This window comes from Buteo buteo, chromosome 20 (genome assembly GCF_964188355.1).
Source record: "Buteo buteo chromosome 20, bButBut1.hap1.1, whole genome shotgun sequence".
In the NCBI taxonomy this organism is placed as follows: Eukaryota; Metazoa; Chordata; class Aves; order Accipitriformes; family Accipitridae; genus Buteo; species Buteo buteo.
The window spans coordinates 13,494,464-13,514,598 of record NC_134190.1 but is presented as its reverse complement, the minus strand read 5'-3'; the positions used below and the strand labels follow the sequence as shown (position 1 = coordinate 13,514,598).

At 42.1% G+C, this 20,135-nt stretch overlaps 1 long non-coding RNA gene across 1 annotated transcript; it reads right to left on the bottom strand.

Annotated features, from left to right (window-relative positions):
• Positions 1-1,883: 1,883 nt before the first annotated feature.
• LOC142042380 (uncharacterized) lies at positions 1,884-20,015 on the bottom strand. Its single transcript, XR_012653738.1, has 3 exons — positions 19,878-20,015; positions 4,375-4,474; positions 1,884-1,988 (listed from the first exon to the last, which is right to left on the bottom strand). It is a non-coding gene; the product is annotated as an uncharacterized LOC142042380 (long non-coding RNA).
• Between the last annotated feature and the right edge of the window lie 120 nt (positions 20,016-20,135).

The window sequence follows — 20,135 nt, the reverse complement described above, 5'->3', positions numbered from 1 at the left end:
TGGGGTCAGATCAGGATGTGCAGGGCTTTATCCAGATGCCATAGGGGATTTTTCAGCTCAGGAGGGCCAGGGGAGTACTGTGAGAGCTGGATGTGAGGCAAGATAAACAGAAAGAAAGAGGAATGAGTTGAAAATGGTAAAAGGGGCTAAGCCATTTGGGGAATAGGCAGAAAAGCCTGTACTTATTTCAACGTGCTCTCCTTCGATCCTGATTGAACCAAAACCACCTGACTTTCACCATTCTTCCGATGTCGGGAAACATTAGTGAAACTCACTGGCAAACTGTTCTGTCCCTTCCTGATGCTGATTCAAATAGAAGATGACAATCTATTACTTGTGTAATTTACTCTACAGGCAGAGGCCTGTACCCCATATGGGGAGGGATGCAGCAGGGGAAGGGTTCCCATCCCCCATCAGCTAGGGATGTGAGCATGATGGGGAATGAAGTTGGCTTCGTTTATTACCCTAAAACCAGAGAATTATTTGTACACTAATTATTAGAAAAGATCACAGATGTTGCAAAGTCAACCAATCTGACGTTGGTAAATGCTGTAACTAAGATTGCTTGGGCAATGTTAATTTGTGCCCCAAATCTTGTGCACATGCATTCTGATGCAACCTTTAATTAACAGTGCATTATGATGCAACCTATAATTACAGGATTATGTAGAATTTTTCTTGCAGATCTCCTGTCTTATTCAGTAAATAAATAAAAATAAAAGGAAAAAACCAGATGATGACTTAAGAAGACCTGTCTCTCAGCAGAATTTAGACACTTAAAATACCTTTGAGAACCTGGGTCTTAATAAGAAGCAATTCAATATTTTGGTTTTTTCCTTGTTCAGTATGGAGCCCCATGACTTATTTAATGCACTATCTTCAAACCCTGCTTTCAAGAACTAATGATTAATGTCCTCATGGGATTTTTTATAATTATCCCCTATGAAGTATCCAAGTGTTTCACAAATATTAATGCATTTATTTTCAAAGTGTTTCCATAAGGGGAAGGTTTATTACCTTATTTTCATATTGGGAACTCGGAGGCAGATAGGTTAAGGTGAAAACATGAAATTTTGGGCACTTGCAGCTCCCAGCAGTTTAGCATTCTTGAGCATGGTGCGGCATTTTGTATTTTCAAAGCACAGCTCCTGTTGGCAACTGTGAATGTGCAGTGCTTTTGTAAATCAGATTCCAGAGTCTCAAGGCATGCACTCACATAATGAAACAAATGCAACTGGAATAACATCATATGGTGCTTTGAGGAAGAGACAGAAGCCTGACATCACTCGTGGGCAAAATGATGGAGCAGCTGATGCAGCACTGGATTAATAAAGGTGGGTAAGATAATTAGAGCCAGTTAACCTGGATTTAAGGAAAATAAACTTGCTCACACTACCTTTTTTTTTTTTAAATGAAGTTATAAATTCAGTTAATGAAGACAATGGTACTGATGTAGACTGTTAGCGACTGTATGGTAAGAAAGATAAACCCAAGCTAGTTCTACCCGAGATTGGTCCAGGTTGTGAACAGATGTTATCTTTTGGACACAGCTGTGCCACCAGAAGAATTGACCTCCACCAGCTGATTGTGACCATTTCCTAGCCAGTAATTAGTTCCCCTTCCAATCTGCCTGCAGAGCAGTTACTGCATGCACCCCCTACTTTATAGAAGGGTAAATCAGTGAAGTTCACTCAGACCAGAAACTTAAATTGTTAGGCTTGTCCTGACAATTTTCCTTGAGGGGAGTTCAGGAGCTCGCTCAGATACCTCTATACCTGTCAGCAGCCAGCCAGTTGACTAAGTTATGAATTTAATTCTCTGGAGAAGAAGTGACACCCGTTAACTCTTCTTCCAGTCTCCCACCTCATTTGTGATTCACCTACCTCTACAATTAACAAGGTAGTGTTGTGTAGGGAACAGCCTTCTTCACAGTAAGGTGACCCACATGTGAAGCAGGTCTGTCTTGTTCACCGAATAAAGCAAGCACTCTGTGGAAAAAACAGTAGGTAGTCATGTAATTAAAGGCTTTTCTTACTGTACACACACAAATATTATACACTTTATATATATGTATGTATATATAACACAGAGACATTATGTGAACACACAGAGAGGCCAAATTAGATTTACACAAGCTATTTTACCTTGTGTAATTTCTGACTTTCAAGTGCTTAATTTTGCATTCTTTGTGGTGTTTTAATGTAGGGCTTTTTCTTTGTGTGTATACATTAAAACAATGCAAAAAGCTAATGAGTGCTTGCACAAAACAAGTTCTACAGTGTGCATAATTTTTAGACACAGATTGTTTGAATGCGTTAATGGAATGTACTGAAATCAAGTAGGAATTAAGTCAGTCCAGTGGCTTTTTTATTTTAAACAGATCTTCAAATACTAGAATTAAATAAATTAAATGAACAATTAAATTAAATTAAACAGGCTTTGAGCCAGATTCCTGCTTCAAAAGACCAGTCTCTAGCAGCATTCATTTTACGTTCCCCTGGTCATAAGATGGTAGCTGAACATTTGATGTCAAAAAATCACTTAGTGCAAATATATGTATATATTTTCTGCATCTTCCTCTAAGGCTGCTGACAGATTCTTAACAGAAATACTGAGACTGGAATAGTAATATTTAGTTCAGGAGCGAGATGGGTGCATTTTCACCTGTAATGGGAATCACAACCTGCTACATGCAGATGCTTAATGTCACATTTACTGTGTAACTCAGTTTCTAAAGGGAAAGCAAAAACCAAGCAGCACCAAGTATATTCCTTAAGGATTATCAGAGGAAAGGAATCAGGACACCGTGAGGGAACTCAGTGACTCACAGTGCAGTCTTCAGACAGATAAATTACACCTTACACACAGATTAACTGCAAGCACGTGTACATGCTGCAGAAAGTAACCAAACAAATGCAAGGATGGCAACTCAAAGTCTAATTGCCTCAAATGGATGAATCACCAAGTTCCAATCTGGCAGGACCTAACTGGAATATTTAATAAAAATGGAACCTATAATCAAGAACCCTATTTGCACATGAAATATTTCCCTTTGATATGTTTTTTTCTTTACACCTGGATAAGAGGCATGCTCGATGGGGAGTGTTTCTTTCCATGCCTGCTTCTATATTGTATATGCAAGCTCAGACTCACTGAGTGTCCAAACGGTTTTGCCGTGAGTCTGTGCTTACATGGGCTGGGAGCAAGCTCCAAGGTACAGCAGCAAGACTTGAGCATCTTCTATCCTTCAACAGGCCCAAATTGGATGTTACTTGTGGAGAGAGTGAGAAGGGGCAAAGTCTTAATTAAACCATGTCATGTAGCCACATGGTGTTGACATATATACATCCATCTATTTACACATTACCTGGCACTCACTGCTGCTTGCACCCTGCAAGTCCTGCTTGCAGCTGGACTAGATGACCATTGTAGGTCCCTTCCAATTAAACTAAACTATTCTGTTCTATATCACAGACCGGAATTACTGGGATAGCCTGCACAGACCTTGCTAAATGTGATCTGCACAAGTGCAGCCCTGGATACTCTCCCACTGCCCGTTCACAGGGGCCACCTGCACCAATGGCTCACAGCTCAGCTCATGGTTCTCCTGAATAAATCCTTTCGAAAATTGCAAGGACAAGAACATATTCTCTATTCTCTGCATACAAACCAAGCATGACCATGCGCATGTAGTTTAAGAGAGAAATAATAGCATTAATTAGTTCAAGTTTGAGAAAGAGCATGTTGATTTTCCTCAAGAAAATTGTTATGAAACAAAATAATGGCCTTAAGAACAAAAGGGAAAAAAAGAGATTGGGGAAAAAATCATAACACAATATTTAATATTTTTGTTGTATTTTCTACCAACGTTTGAAGATTTGGGAGATAAGAGGAGTGCACTGCTAGAGTTAAATCATTCGTAGTTACCTGGAACCTAGGTCAGCTTGTACAAATACAGCTCTGCAGTGCAGCCAGCCCAGCAGACTTTGTCTGTCCAGGTGCAACCCAATTTATACCTTAACCCCACAAAGGTCAAAACTCCCTTTCCAGCACGCTAGTAATGTTGTCTTGAGCTGTTAGCCTCTACCCTGGAAATACCAAGCACTTCTTTCATAATGTTTTTTTGGCCTGAACTTACGCAGCCTAAAATCAAGGAGTCCACGGACTTCTGAAATGTAAAAAAAGAGAGAAAAAAGGAGAGAGGTGGGTCTCTTTGTTCACCCAAAGGGCTCTGTATTTTACACCACTAGAGCCCCAGGACCTGCTGCATCTCAAGTAAAGGGTGAAATTACAGCTAGTTTTGCTCTGGATCAGTAGGGTTTGGCCAGCACATGCAGCTCACCAGGATGTTTGCTCAGCACACACCCAGCATACCTGAGGAAAGGCCAAATACTCTGCACCAAATGCCCTGCTGCGGACTTGCCCCAGCCTTTCTTCCCTCTGCTGCCCAGTCAGGATGCTGCAGCTGAGGAATCTGAAAATACAGAAGACGGTCAGAAAACTCAAGTTCCTCTGCAGCTGGAGACATCTCGTTAGAAACGTTTTGCGAGGAGGGAAAAGCTGCCACCAGCAGCCAGAGAATGAGAGGCTACGCCTGGATCGAGAAGAAATGCTACAAGGGGGCAGTCAGCTGGGAAGAAACACCTGGCTTGGGGAGGCTTAGCTTTAAAAAAGAAGAAAACAGCAAATTGTAAACAATGTTGTAAAGAAACAAACCTAGTACAGAATGACGGGGGAAAGGGAAATTAAAACTTTAATCCATACAAGGCTTCTGTTTGTGATTAAGAGGTAAAAGAACAGAGGATCATTGATGAGCAGCTTTTGCTGTGGCCTTTTCTTGCTTCCCCCTACCCACTTCGCTGATCCATGGACAGTCACCCAGCAGAACAGGCAATACCAATGGCCTCGATCAGCAAGGAGGAGGCTGGTTTTCGCTGGCAAACCTGTGTTTCTTTTCAAGCAAAGGTTCTTTTGAGATCTGCCAGAAGTTCAGCCATCTTCCTTAGGAAGACATCAACCGAGCAATGAATTTAAAGCACCTCACATTTAAAAAATAAAGAAGTCTGTACTGGTGACTGCAGATGTAAATTGTTCACACTTGTGACCGTGTCATGGGATAACATCAAAGGCTTCCACCAGTTTCGAGGTTGTTTGGAATGAGATAGGCAGTGAGCCAAAACCTACCTTGGTGAAAGCCTCCTGTGTCATGCAGCTTAGTTGTCCTGCCAACTCTTAGGCAGGACATTTCTTATCTCTGGTTCCTTTCCATAGGGATCAAGTGTTCCTGGCCATTTGAATTTTGACAAAAGGCTCTCTATGGTTATTAGCTTTAATACTATTCCTGGGCTTTAGGCAGGGGGGAGATTGTTAGGCTAGTTTCACAGTGGTGTTGACCTATTCGTGATCTCGTTCAGTGTCAAACAGTTATTCTGACTAGGCACTTCACTAGCTCCTGCTTATTTTCATAAGCTTACCTGGAGCAGATGACTGACTAGTGCCCAGATCAGCTTCTCCTTTGCAACACACTTTTGTGATTAAGAACCCAGTGGAAAGAGATGAAGATGTATTTGTATAGTTATGCAGCAATTCTTTGTTAACCTCTCTCAATTATTTTTAAAAGCATGTTGCTATGGGAAAATGCTCCCGGAGTCAGTTATTTTAAAGTTTTCTTCTTAGATACTTAAATCCATCCTTCCAGTATTTTCAGATTTGAGGACAAACCTTTTTCCAGTTAGTGAACATAGATGCAAACTGTGTTGTTCACTCTGCTGAGAATGAAGCATCCTACCCACCGCTCCAAGACCTCAGAGCAAATCAGTGCAGTGCTTAATGAGCATTAGCCTATATTAAAAAAGGAAGAAGATTACAGCTAGTAAGTTGTAAAGTTTAGGATAAAGTTTCTTTTCCTCACTTTATTAGAAGTGGACAAAGTAGGAATGGTACAAAGCTAATAATTACTTCTTTTAAAAACACAAATAGAAATAGAGTAACAGAGTCCAAGTCAGACAAAGTTCAGAGGCTGCTGTTTTCTTTAAGTGAAATTATCTAAAACTCCTGTGAGCTTTAAATCAGACTTTTTCTTTTCATTGCATGAGGTGCAGACTCCTGAGCTGTGTCTGATACTAGGCATCTATATTCCTCTCATTTTTAGGGCTGGCTGCTACTATCATGGAAAACATTAGTGTCAGCTTCACCTTTCTGCAAAACAGTCAGCATTTGGTTTGGCTGAACAAAAAATATTTTGGAGTGGACCTCAATGACCTTCTGCAAATTGATAGCCGGCTTGCAACAGGCAAAACTGAGTCACCAGTTGCGCGGGGTTGAAATCCAACCCATACATCTGTAGCATATCTTGCATTGCCAGTGTAATTGGTGGTGTGACGTTCTCGAGTTTTAAAATAGCTTTGAAGAGCCTCTGATCGGATTTTGATTGGATACTGTATGATACACATTACCTCCGGGAGGAGGTGAATTTAGACATCTAGTCTGTAAAGTTTGTGTATTTGCATTCTCCTGTTCTATATGCATTTTCCTGGGACATTTCAAGTTCCTCAGAGGGAAGGAAATTCTGAGTGCCCCCAGATTCACACTCTTCTGGTGGATTCAATCCATCAGACCACTGAGGCAAACAAGTGATTCACTTTCTTTTATTAACACATCTATTCCTTGCAGGGTTTCTGACAGTTTTGATGAAGTCCACAGTGCTTGCAACTTCCTTTTTAAATCCAGTCCAATATCACAGGGAAATTTAAGCTCTTCTGGGATGGGGGTGTAGGGACTGTATCACCTATTTGACTGTACATTTTAGGGTCATTACTGAACTTCTGAACCTCCTTCAACCTCCCACATCAAGTATAGTGCAACAAAGATTTCGGAAAGTGAACTGCTTTGTTGCTGGCAGGCTGGGTAGAGGGGAACAAGCTGTGTAACACTTTGCATTTCACATCCCAAAGCGTAGCCTCTCCTTTAAACATTTAATTCAGTTCTGTTTTCAGATTTTATCAACGTTTTCAAGAGCATCCCCTGGGTAAATACTTTCTGCAACTGTTTCCTTGTGTGTCAAGTTTCCAGCTTACAGCCTTCTCTAACAGCCTGACTGCAAAGTCAGCTGCAGGTTGCTGTTTCAGAAGCTGCATCATAATATTATTCTCAATAATTGGTAAGTCTTAGCTTTAGCAGGAATAATACAGATCCTGTAACCACCTTCTATAATCCGGTGAATGCTCCAGGAGCATTCATGCTGTTACCCGCATACAGCAGGCACAGAATCGCTTGTACTTTATTAGAAAGTGCTGTAATTTTGCCCACCACAGTTTAGTCCTTTCTTTTGTTTTTCTCTTTTTTTTTTTTTTTTTAAAATTCCCTTGTGGTTTTAAGAGCCATGATTTCCATTATCTCATTTTAAACAAATGACGTTGAGTATTTGTTGTGACTCTTTGAAACACCAGGGTCATAGTCTGCTTGCACACAAAGCAGCTGAACAGTTTCTAGTCTACATCTCTACTTAAGGATGTTTTTTCACCTTGTGCAGCATAATGGCAGTGCAAGTCTTTTTTTTTTTTTTTTTTTTTTAAGATAAAATATAGTGGTTAACATTTCCATCAGGACTTTATAATTTTCCTTTTTCTGCCTGGAATTCAGAAAACTTAATGTATCACTGACTTTCTTTGTTCACTTTGAAGAATCTCATCTGTTTTGTGGAGAAATGCAAAAGCCCAACACCTCCAGAATTTGTCTCAAGCATTTTTTTTCCCCCCAAAGAAGGAACAGAAGCAATGTAAAAGCTAAGCTGGGCACTTAGTTACAAGTAATTTGCACCTGAAATCAGTAGTTAGAGAAACAGAATCTGCTATCACTAGTGTCTGAATAGTGGAATCGCTGCTGAAAAAAGTCAAACCAGGGCAAACAGAGAGAAAAGCCATATTTCCAGAGGTATGAATGTAGCAAAGAATAAATTATGGCTGATTAAGTACCTCAAAACCCCGAGCAGGCAATTGGCATTTGATTGTAATCACTGGTGGTGGGGGACATTTTGAGCAACATCTGATCTCCCTTGTCTTTCCAGCATCTAGTTTAAATGCAATATAGATGCCTGAAGGCAGGAGCGTGGCATACCTCCGCGGCCAAGGGTAAGAGCTGGACATCTCCAGAGAGCAACGCAGAGAGCACAAAGCTACGTGCCTTACATCAGTTGTTGCATAGCTATCCACACTAATCCTTTTCAATCAGCCACGTTAGCATGGTTAACCTTAATATATTTGCTTTTCTTTTATATTCCTTAAACAGAAAGAATAGCGTAGGATTGCAGGATTTTAAGAACAATGCATTTTTAAAAAAATCTACAATATTCAGCTATTATGAATTATTTTGCTGGCTTGCTGGCTTTATTTTTTGTCAAGGTCTAGGACATGGCGAGGTAGAAAAATCCTGTCCCTTAGCTATTGATTGTACTGGAAAAGTGACTTCTCTGGTTCTTTCCAAGGTGAACCCCAAAAGATTTGCTGCCATCTGCTCCAGCTGGCAAAGTGACACCCTTCATTGCTTATGTCTTACCACAGTGAGACTTGGGGAAGGATCTGCAAAACTGAACCCTGGTAAAGCCGGGCTTCCACCTGGAAGAGAGGAAGCAGCAAGGCAAGAGCCTTGTTTGAACACATGACCTCTCAGCTTTTCACTTTTTTTCACTTTTTTTTTTGTTTTCTTCACTTCTTCACTTTTTAGGGAGGGGTGAGAGGAACCAGAGCATGCCCTGGGGATCTTCAGCTTGGTCTGTGCTACTAAGACTCGGCCGATACCCTGGGGCGAGGTGATCTGCCTGAAATCCCTCTGAGGCCATCCGGAGTCTTTACTCCTTCCGGCCTGAAGAGAACAAGTTTTTAAGAGTCTCTGGAGAGAGTATGAGAAATAACATTCAACTATTTAACTGTATGTCCTTCCTGATAGTAGCGGAAGAGGATATGTCTACCCTCCTGCTCACAGGGACATTATGGCAGTGAATTTTCAGTCCCTATATAGAGCATGGAAAGAGACAAGGTGCTGAAAGACCTTGCAAAAAATCCCCTTGCTCTTACTTCCACATAACTAATAGATGGTAACTAATAGGATCAGTCTGTAAAATTCTGCTTGGCACTTGATCTGAAAATAATTCAACAATACTATATATTCTACCTGGCATGCAGATATTCAACACATTGGTTGTTTTCAAGGCAATTGTAACCAATTTTTTTTTTTTTTTCCTAAGAGGGGAAAAGAAGTATCTATGGACTAAATTCTCCATCATAATTTTAATGTTTAATCCCCAACACCAGAGCAATTACTTTCCCTTTTCCTTTGATATCCAATGCCCTCCAGCTGGGTTATAGATTAGTGGACACAGGTGCTAAATTTAGTAGAATTAGTGTGCATAAGTACTAACTAGCTAGTCACAACAACCACTGCCTTCACCACTGATGCCTTCCAGGCATCCCTGGAAAAGAAAATACGTGAATTTACAGGCTTTCCTGGGTGCAGAGACCTGCTGACTGTAATCCCCAATTTAGCTACATGGGATGGAGGAGCACTTTCCCTGTGTTATCGGTGAGGTTCAGTGCCAATCTGCAGAGGACCAGCACATTCATAGCCTGGAAATAGAGCTGCACTCAGTTGTCCCGAGGGGGAGGTAGTACGGCACTTGGATTTTGTGCTACCTGGATACAAGTCCATCATGCCCCAGACCCGGACCACCTCACTTTGGGGCTCACATCCGAAGGCATTGTTCTGCGCTGCAGCAGAAACAGCAGCAGCATGGTGTAATCCAGCAGCCAACGCGCTCAGTAGGCAAACTAAAAAGATAATTTCTCTAACTGCTACTGCTGCAGACGCAGTCTGGGGTCACTGCATTCAAGCGAAGCCTTTATTGTTTTTTTTTTACTTCTCATAAAAGATGGTAAAAATGAAAATTCTCTGAGTAATTTTTACCCTCATTTGTGCATGAGCAATGACATTCCCTTCCAATGATGCCTTTTAGTGACACCATGGAAACCTTGGGATTTTTAAAGGATTTGAACAGCGTAATTCACTGGGAATTGCAGAACAATTCTGCTGGTGTTCCAGGGAAGAGAACTCAGCTTGTTCTCCTTGAATGTGAAAATAAAGATCTTAAAACAAATAACTCCAACAAACAAAAATCCTTAGTTTGGAGTTGTACTCACTTGAAGTGAAATTCATGCCTGGTAATGACCTACCACAAAATGTACCAATTAAGTTCTGGTTGAGTCCTCAAAATAGGTCTTCAAGATGCATATGTTTTGTGCTGATCCTCTCCACGGGAGCAAATTGCCCTCCAAATTCTATTTGTTTGCTGAAACTAAGAGAAAGCCAGCAAGGCGTCCTGCAGGTCCCAAGCTTACACTTTCACAGCTCACTCAAGCTGTTGGCATTTTGTTGAATAATTACGGAATGGGTATAAATGTATTTTGGATAGTTTGAATATGTTATCAAGATTTTAATGTACTGTGTAGCTGTACGCAGCTGTGTGTTGTAATTGTATGGCTGTGTTAAACTTCCTGATTTATCAGGTGCCTTTGCAACACGCAAAGAAAACCAGCAGCGCATCCCTTTTGATCCTTTAAGACAACTTACACTAAGCTATCAGCAAGAGCAGAAATGGACTTTTAAGTAGCTGGTATCATCAGCCAACTGCAATGTGGTGGAGATACCATTGAAACAGATGAGATGAAAACAATAGGACTAGACACAGCAGGAGTGTCCCCACAGGCCAAGTGGTATTTCATGCAATTGTACGAGGGAGCTTGTATTGTTTGCTTGAAACTTAAGAAGTTAATTTAAACAATAAGCACAGCTTATCAGTTAACCCCAGCCAGCAACTAAGCATCATGCAGCCACTCACTCACTTCACCCCCCCCAGTGGGATGGGGGGAGATTCGGGGAAGAAAAAAAAGTAAAACTCATGGGTTGAGATAAAGACAGTTTAATAGGACAGAAAGGAAGAAAATAATAATGATTATGATAATAATAATAATGATGATAAAATAATTGGAATATACAAAACAAATGATGCACAATGCAATTGCTCACCACTCACTGACCGATGCCCAGTTAGTTCCTGAGCAGCGATCCCCCCAGGCCGACTCCCCCCAGTTTATATACTGGGCATGACATTGCATGGTATGGAATATTTCTTTGGCCAGTTTGGGTCAGCTGTCCTGGCTGTGTCCCCTCCCGAATTTTTGTTCCCCTCCACCCTTCTTGCTGGCTGGGCATAAGAAGCTGAAAAATCCTTGACTTAGTCTAAACACCGCTTAGCAGCAACTGAAAACATCACTGTTATCATCAATATCCTTCTCATACTGAATCCAAACCATAACACTATAACAGCTACTAGAAAGAAAATTTACTCTCTCCCAGCTGAAACCAGGACATCAGTTCAGCACAAGTCAACTGATAACTTGAGCTCAATAGATTAGTTTTTGAATATGCGTGTCATTTTACTTTTGCTTCCTGGGGAGATGGAGAAAAACTCTTGAAACAAGATGGAAAAAAGCCCCACGTAACACTGGATTTGCAATCAAGTCAATATTAAGATAAAATAGTAGATCTATTGGTGGGCTGGCCCTAAGTCTCTGTTGTACAAGACACGTGTCTTTATGAAATCATTTTTCTGAATGGCACATTAAATTATTTTCTCTAAGGCAGAGCAGAAAAACTACATGTGTATCTGTGCCCGAGCACTGTTGTCTGCTCTTTCAGGTTAGCAGTTGGCACCAAAATGTTGCACAACATGTAGGAATTTAAATCTTCAGTAACTGAATGCTAGTCCTTTTTAAACAAATTTTGGTTGTTTTGTCCCATGATGCAGAGCCCATCGTGGCAGACCCCTTGACTTCTAGGTCAACTCACTTTTTACCATCCCCACATATGACTGGGCTTTAGTTTCACCAGAGCTGTCTTTTGAGCTAATTAGTGCGTGGCAGTGAGCTGGGGAATAGTTAGGTGACATCCATTTTCTGACACAGATAGCAGTTAAAGGTGTGAAATTTCAACTGCAAGGTTAAAAGCATGGATAAAGTACCACAAGGCAAAACACATGCTAATGGGAGCTTTCTCTATTAGGCCATACATGCAACTACCAAAGAAACCTCACTGAACCACTCTGCTTACTATTACATGTTATGTAGGCCACAAGTTTCATTCAAAGATCATAAATCTATATTCAAAGACTAATCTTCACAGCATGCTGTGTCATATATCCCCCAGGGTCATTTCACAGAGGCAGTGATGGGGGAGGCACAGCGAGTGATGACTTGCAAAGGTCCCACACCATGACGGTGCCAAGTCTGGCATGAGGATCCAGGGATCCTGTCAGTACCAGGGGTGTAATGCACACCAGACAAGTCTCTCCTCGCCCATCCATCTTCCTTAACTCCATTTTCCCTCTGAAAGTCAAGGACTGCCAAAGCCAAGAATTGTGTTTGACCAAAGCCTGCTCCCAGGCCCCTTTAGCAGTCGCAAACCACTCATGGAGACTCTGTAATTGTTGTGATGGCTGTAGACATGTGTAACTCCAGTAAAATATACTGAGAATACAGACTGTGCTGTTCTGTCCATTTTTGTAAGCCCAGTAATGAGTTCCTAAGAGACAGCCAATAAAGCCCAATTATTCCATACAAACAGCCCAACTCTTGCAGGTTGACTGGTTTGATCCCTAGTTGTGTGCTCCTGGAAAGACAGCTAAAAATGAACTAGCATCCTCGAGTGTTACTATGAAAAAAATCAAGTTTGATTCGTTTTTTGATGATATTTATTCTGCCAGTCTTCCAGTTCCCCGCTGGAGGTCTGACAAGCAATCCCTTCCTCCTGCACTGCTGCTCCTAGAAAGAAATTGCTTCGTCACGGCTGGGCAAAAAACCACTGGACAGCAATTACTTTTCAGAATATAAGCACTCCTTTTTGTATTGACTATAGCGATCGTTTAGGAACAACATGATTTGCTTCCTCCTCTGACAGACATTGCGCTGCCTCTGCAGTATTCTCCATGGGGCCAAGCCCCACTCCCCTCACTCCTGTCAAGGAGCTCATCTGAAGTGACCCACGGGGTCACGAACTGCCATCCCTGAGGGGGTAAGCTCAGGGATTTAGGGTGGGAATGGAAATCTCTATCAGTCCTTCTATAAGGTAGCAAAGGGCTCAACCCATTAAGCCATTGAGCAGCCTTGCATTTTAGATTTAAGCTACACCAGTGATTTTAATAACCTTATCGTCACAAAGCAACAGTATAGGGCAGATACGTTACTCTGCCAAAGAAGGGCTCTTAGACCACAGGGCATACTCTCCGCGGCCAGTGTGCCTGTTGTTTTATTAATTGCAACAGTCTAATATTCCACCTCAGCCCGGTGCAAGCTCCGAGGCTGCCATTCCACCTCCCCACCCCCACCTTGGGACCTGCAATTCGCAGGCACAGTGGCAGATGTTGCCCTGCTTCTCAGTTCTCAGTGGGGAACTTGTTCTCAGCTGGCAAGTAGCTTCATCATAACTGTTATTTACAGGCAGCTGGTAGATTAAGAAGGCATTATTTTATTTTTTTTAAAGAAAAATTCTTTTTCTTAAAATTCCAGCTAAGCTAAACTGCCACAAATTAGAGGACACCATGGCTTGCTCTTCTACAGGAACAATTCTGTAACATCTGATTACAAGTCCATGATAGACGAACGCACAGGAGCTTCCTTGCCTGTACGCCCTGGAAAGTCACAAAAATCCAGGAGCCGCTACACCACAGAGCGAGTACCTCGCTGATATTTAAAGGATCATCAATATAATTGAATTCAAAGAGATGGAGTTTCTAACTTCCCTTGACAGCATGCAACCTAAGTGTAGTTAAAAATACAGCCAATGGGTTTTCAAGCGGAGGGTAATGCAGCGCCAGCAATTTAAGGTTTGTGCTGCTGTACACAGAAGTTGCACACTGGGCAGTTTTAGGTTTTAGTCCTGGAGGTAGAACTGTGAGATTTATAGGAGATGACAAAAGTGATTTTGACCTACTGTCCTTTTCTGCAACTAGTACCTTTGCCCTTCATGCCATTGCTCTTGATTAACATTTGCGACACAAGGAGTCTGGGAATAGCATAGATACTGCACTTGCACCACCCTAACCAGAGCTCCGAGCAGCTCACTTCCAGATACAAAAGAAAACTAAGTCAGAAAGCTGGAGTCCTCCCCAAGGCTCTTCGCCAAGATTAGATGGTAATCATTCCCCAAATTCCTCAGCAGGCTTCCTATAGCCAGGAAGCGATGTTGGCTATTGCATGCGCAAGTGGGGCTGCAGAACGTGCTGTAGTTTCTCTTGCCCATTGAAGTGGCTGCACCGTTATGCTCTCTTCAAAGCATACTCTGTATGCTCCACTTGCATATATAATTTAGCACTAGTCACATCTCAACAATACAATATTTACTTTTTGTATGCCCTTTGACATGTAAGCTGGTTTCCTACAGTAGCTCCACTGATGGCAGAATTACAGACATCTATTTTTTTCCATGTGGATCCTCTGATGTAAAGGGTCAGTTCATTAGCTTGTCCCCAGTAAGGATGTTAACACAATCTTTCCTGCTTATCCATAATCTATTTCCTTAAAAATTATGGAAATTTAGTATCATTGATATCTCAAGCACCTCTATCAAGTTAGAATGAAATTTGCCAATAAATCCAAGAATAATTGTGTAGGAAGACGGACGGATAACATGACCGTACATGCTTTGCTTATCTTAAGAAAACAGGCTACAAAACCCACAAATGAATACCACAAAGGCAGCAGAGGCAACCTCCCTCTCCCCCAGGTCTGTGAGCAACTACATCCTTCCTTTTGATAAAGAAAAGCAGTGTTTGTCCCAAAGGAGAGGAAGAAAACACGATGTGAAAAGCAGCCTGCATAGGAAGTATTCCTAGCAGGCTTAAAAAAAGCATAGCAATTCCAAGTTCTTTCTCTCATCCCCCAGAAACCCTTTATCCTCCCAGGAATAACTTACAATACTGCAAAAGCCCTCAGCAAGGTGTGCTCATACAGTGCTGGATGCCATCAGACAACACCAAGAGGCAGCCTTGCCCTCAAAGCCTTATGGTCAAAATGGGTTTGCCGGTTTGAGGGCTTTGAAGATGAAAGCCCTTTGACCATGTAAGGATAAGTATAATCCATTCAGGAGCATGAATTCAACATGGACCACTTTTGGCTGTTCAGTGCCTGTGACTTGCTCCTGAGGGGCAGAAGGAGTAGCCAACGGGCAGTGTAAAATCCTGTCTGAAGAAGGAAGCTTATACCGGAGTCTATGGCCAGGCTGGGCTGCTACACGTAATGGGATGATGAAGACACTGCAGCAAATGACAATTATTCTGTAAGTTAAGCTCTCCTTGTTAGCAAACTTAATAACAGCAGTAAAAATATTTCTCTACAGGAAACTCTTGTGTACCACAGAAGAGGGATAGGAGACTAAAAGTAGAGGCAACTAGTGGAGGAATGCAGTAATGTATTTTTTTAATTACTGATTTGCATCATAATTACTTAGGTTGCTGGTTGTTTCTCCTGCTATAACCTCCTTGTTTACATTCCTAGGGCAGACACGGCGCTGATTTCTGCATTATAGCCCCTGGTACCGTCCCAGCATTTGTGTCTGCCTTGCTCTGCCCTCCTGCTTCCTACAACAGTCAGATCCCATCTCGCCCAGCACACTGCCATGCTCCGAAGCGAGCGTTTCTGAAGTACAGGGATCCGGCTGTGGTCAGTAACTCCAGCAGAAGCAGTCAGAATAAAGCAAGTGGTTTGTGTAAAAAGCCAGCAATTTAGGATATTGGTGTTCTGGGGGACAAGGCTGAAAAAGAATTGGACTTTTCCAGCCTTTTATAAGGTTTAAACACCTTACCCATCCCTACTGCCTCCAACACTTACTTTCAGCTATGTGAAACTGAAAATAGCTGAGAGCTGGAGGCTGCATTTTAAGAGCAGGCAGCTCAATTAAACCGCCACAGCCATAACCGCAATCCTTAATGGACAGAGACGGGCCAACAGGCCGCACAAGGAGTTTGGTAAAAACAGGGGAACCTCTTTTGATCTGTACCCCTCACCGGGGAACTTGCTCACGTCCTTGTGAGCACTGGTGGCACCAACAGCACACACGTGTGTCCGGCTGCTGCCAAACACAGGGCAGATCCTGACCACGTCCCTTACCCAGGGTGATTGGGACTTTGGGGTAGGAGACCACATACCAGCCCATTACTTCATTGCAGCGATTACACTGGGCTGCGCATTTCCCCACGATTAAGAGGCTGCTCCACAGCTTCACCGCCTTCAACAATCTCATAAATGCAGTCCTGGGGCGAGGCAGCAGCTCACACTTACAAACTCCCTGTGCTAGAAAAGTCCTGAAATCTCTCAAAACCACTCTCAAATCAAGTTTCCACTCTTTTTATGGGCTGAGCTTTGCTTTTCCTCTCTCACTTCTGTCATGCTCTATTTGTAGTTGGAAGAAGACAGAAAAAAGCAACAACAGGAAGAAAATTGTTGTGCAGAGATGAACCTCAGCAATGTAATCTTTCTATGTTGGTGAAAACTTACCCTCCGCTTTTGTTATTTGGATAATAAACCCTTCACGAGGCTCACGCTACCTGGCAACCACCAACGAAACAAGAGTTTCTGCTGGCTCTGGTCAATGCTCTGCTTTGTGCCAGTCTGCAGACCAGTATGAGCTCAGCATCCTAATCTGTTTTAGGTGAGGTTCTCCATCACCCCTTCCTTTCGCTTGCCTTATTAAATCCCACATCAGGCATGGCTCTTGCGAACTGAGGCCCGCTGTGCAAAACTTGGGCAGGCTACCAAGACTGTCATGCATGTAATTTCTCACCTGCACTGGATCCTGAATACTGCATGAGCCTTCCTCTTTTTTCAGGTGGAGTTTAGCCTATGAGTGCTGCACGGTAAACTGAGAAGCTACCGAGAAGCAGTATTGCTTTCATGTTCCCGCTTCATCCTGAGGTTAATAAATATTAAACTTGCTGACACTATAAAGCAGTATCTAGGGGACAGTTGATAAGCTGTAAGTACTTATATCATCACAAAGTTATAAGTCCCGCTATCCAAATGCATCAGTCTATATGCAAAAACGTGGAACTACAATTATCCACTAGATCTTAATAAGACTAAAGGTTAATAACCCTGAGATGTTAAACATTTCCACAGTTTTGCATCTTATGTCCTATGTTTGGCCATAGTTTGACTCAAACTCTCTGACTTCCTAATTTACTGCAGTATTGCCAAGTTGCAGAAATAAAAGTCTCTGAAAAAATGCTATGAGAAGAGAAAACAAGCTTGGTATTTCTAAGATTATTTTAGCCTTTTATGGTAGAACAGATTTTATTTCTAATAAAAACCTGTAGGTCTTCTAATGATCTACTTCTCCTAATTACACCAAGAGCACACCACAGTTAAAGCAAGACTGCACATTTGTAAGTCGAGTCGCTAGAACTTTGCATGAAGCAGTAAAGACTGCCAGGTGGGCAGGGCAGAAGTAAATTCTGGTTTTTTCCCCTTCCCAGATATATTTTCTAATCCTTGGTTTATAGATTAATTAGGGAAAATAGACACATTTTTCAAACCTAGACAGCTCAGAGGAGATTTATGCTCAATCTCCAACTTCAGCCAAAAGGAAACAAGAAGGATTTATAAGGAATGAGATGAAGACAAACGTCAAAAAATGTCATAATGGTGCAAGATGAATGAATGAATGGGCTGGCCTCTTGGAACAGCCTGCTCGGTGCTGCTTATCCTAAAAATATGGCTGTTGAATAACCAACAGTTTTCCAGAAGGGAGTAACAGGGGCAGTCAAAGACCTAGAAAGGCTCAGTTTAAAGTGATCAGACCCCCCCTGAGTTTCTTGCTCTAAAGAGGGGATAGAAATGGAAGATGAAAAAAGTATAATAAACTATGAATGATTCAAGGTGTAGAAATTCTGTTCTCCCTAACTAGCAACAAAATAGCAAGGGGACAACTGGTGGCTCTAAAAGGTGATGGCTACAAAGCTATGAGAGAAGGCGAGCACTTCACAAAGAGCAAGGAGCTGTGCCCCAGGATGCCGGTGAGCACAGCAGAATTCAGAGAGACTGGATGATTTATGTTACTGCTGAGAATAGAGTTACAAATAATTATGCAAATTTAAGGAGAAAGATTAAATGTTATGCTTCAGGCGTTAAGCCAGTCTGCAATTATTAGGGGTTAGGGTGGGACCAACATAGAAAGGGTTTTTAACAGGGCTCTCGCACCTCTTTCACCACGGTCACCCTTGGGGAGAGGATGCTGGAGCATGTGGGCGCACCATCCCTTTCAGGTGAGAGTTTTTGTAACAGCAGAGCCCTTGCAGTGCACATGCACACTAGTGGAACTCTAAGGGCTTGCTTTGGAGATTGGGCCATTCATTAAGGTACCTGGCACAGAAATTCTTGGTTTCTATTAACATTTGGGTGATAATAGCCTGGAAGCAATTCAATACCTTTGCCATTTCCTCTCAACTTCTTTTGTGGACACTTATTTGATGTATGGGATTTTGCTTTTGGATATAAGTTAGCGCTTTAGGGTTCACTTCTTATTCACTAGTAGCACCAAGATACAGCAGTCACAGACAGACGATGCTGCTTCAAGCTGCCTTGGCAGCGCAACAGGCAGGTGTTGGCTTTGCCCTGCCCTGCTAACAGCGTTGGCCTTTTCTTCTGGAGGAGCAATAATCCGCTCCTGAAGGCGTCCTGCAAGGGGCCTGGTAACGTCCTGCAGAGCTGCTCTGTGCGGGCCACTTCTCACGTGGGGACACTCAGCTCCCGTCCTACCTCACGTCTGAAAACCCACTCTGTGCTGCTCCCTTAATGCAACAGTAGTTTGTGTATCGACTGTATCCGTTAGAAAACAACTAGGCCCTGATCTCTTTTCTTTTGTCTTTATGATCTCCGATGGGGGAAAATTATTCAGTCAATTAGCTGTTGATGCTGCGCTAGCAACTTTTTTACTTGACATTCCAGATAGACAAGTCAGGCCAGATTTTATTTTTGTTAATCAGTAAGTCTCGGAGTACAACGTCAATGAAATCCACATTCCCTCAAAAGTATCTCTAATAACATTGGTTGAGCTAAAATAAGAGTTCCAATAGATTTCACAAGACACCTTGAAATTAATTGCATTATATTCCAAATATTATTATTTCAAGCTTCACAATGAAAGAGGGACCATTAACTGAATACCTACTGAGGATGATAGTTTTAATCAGGAAAAAGCTGATTAAGGCCACCACGTTTTGAAAGATTGCAAGATCATTGTTTGTTTTACAAAGCAGCAACACTACAGACAGTGACAAATTGTTATAATTACAGCGCCTCAACCACTGGATGCAATATGTTCCGTTAAAAAAAATATATAAAATATGGATTTTTCAATCTGTAATTGGCCAGGGTGCTCTGCAGTGCAAGCATCATCAGCATCAGTAAAGATTCTCCAGGAGTGACCTAGTGTCCTTGGCTGCAGCTGAGCCAGGCCACCAGGCAGGAATGTGTCTGCACCGGGGTAAGCGAGGGCAGAAATCGACTGAAGTGAGAATTTCAGCTTTTGCTTTGCCACTGCTCTATTAGTGGTTTTTGTGATTGAAGCAAGGAATTCCCAAGCGTGCATGGAAAGATGATCCTATTCATTTTAAGCATCTCTCATCTGACTAACTCACTCTGTAATCTAAAATTAGGGAGTCCCAGAGGAATACAATCTCTTTTGGTCTTCTTTTCTGCTGATGTAGTAATATTTGATCATAAAAAGTTACACAAAGGCATCAAGCTCATTATGCCCGTAACTCAGTTCAGTCTCACCTTTGCTTGTCTGCCTCCTCATTAGTCAGCTGTGGGATCAGTTCAATGTGTCAACAGCCTCAGGTGTTGCATCATTTGCCTAAGAGGGACACCAAGAAGCAATGAGACATGTTTTACGGCAGGTTGCATCATTCTTTCAGGTTTTCCTTTAACAGGTAGAACAAAGGCTAGCTATGATCAGACAAAAGCCCCTCTATATACCTTCTTGTCATATATGTATGCCACGTCAGCTGTGTCCATGTGGAAACCTATACCTCT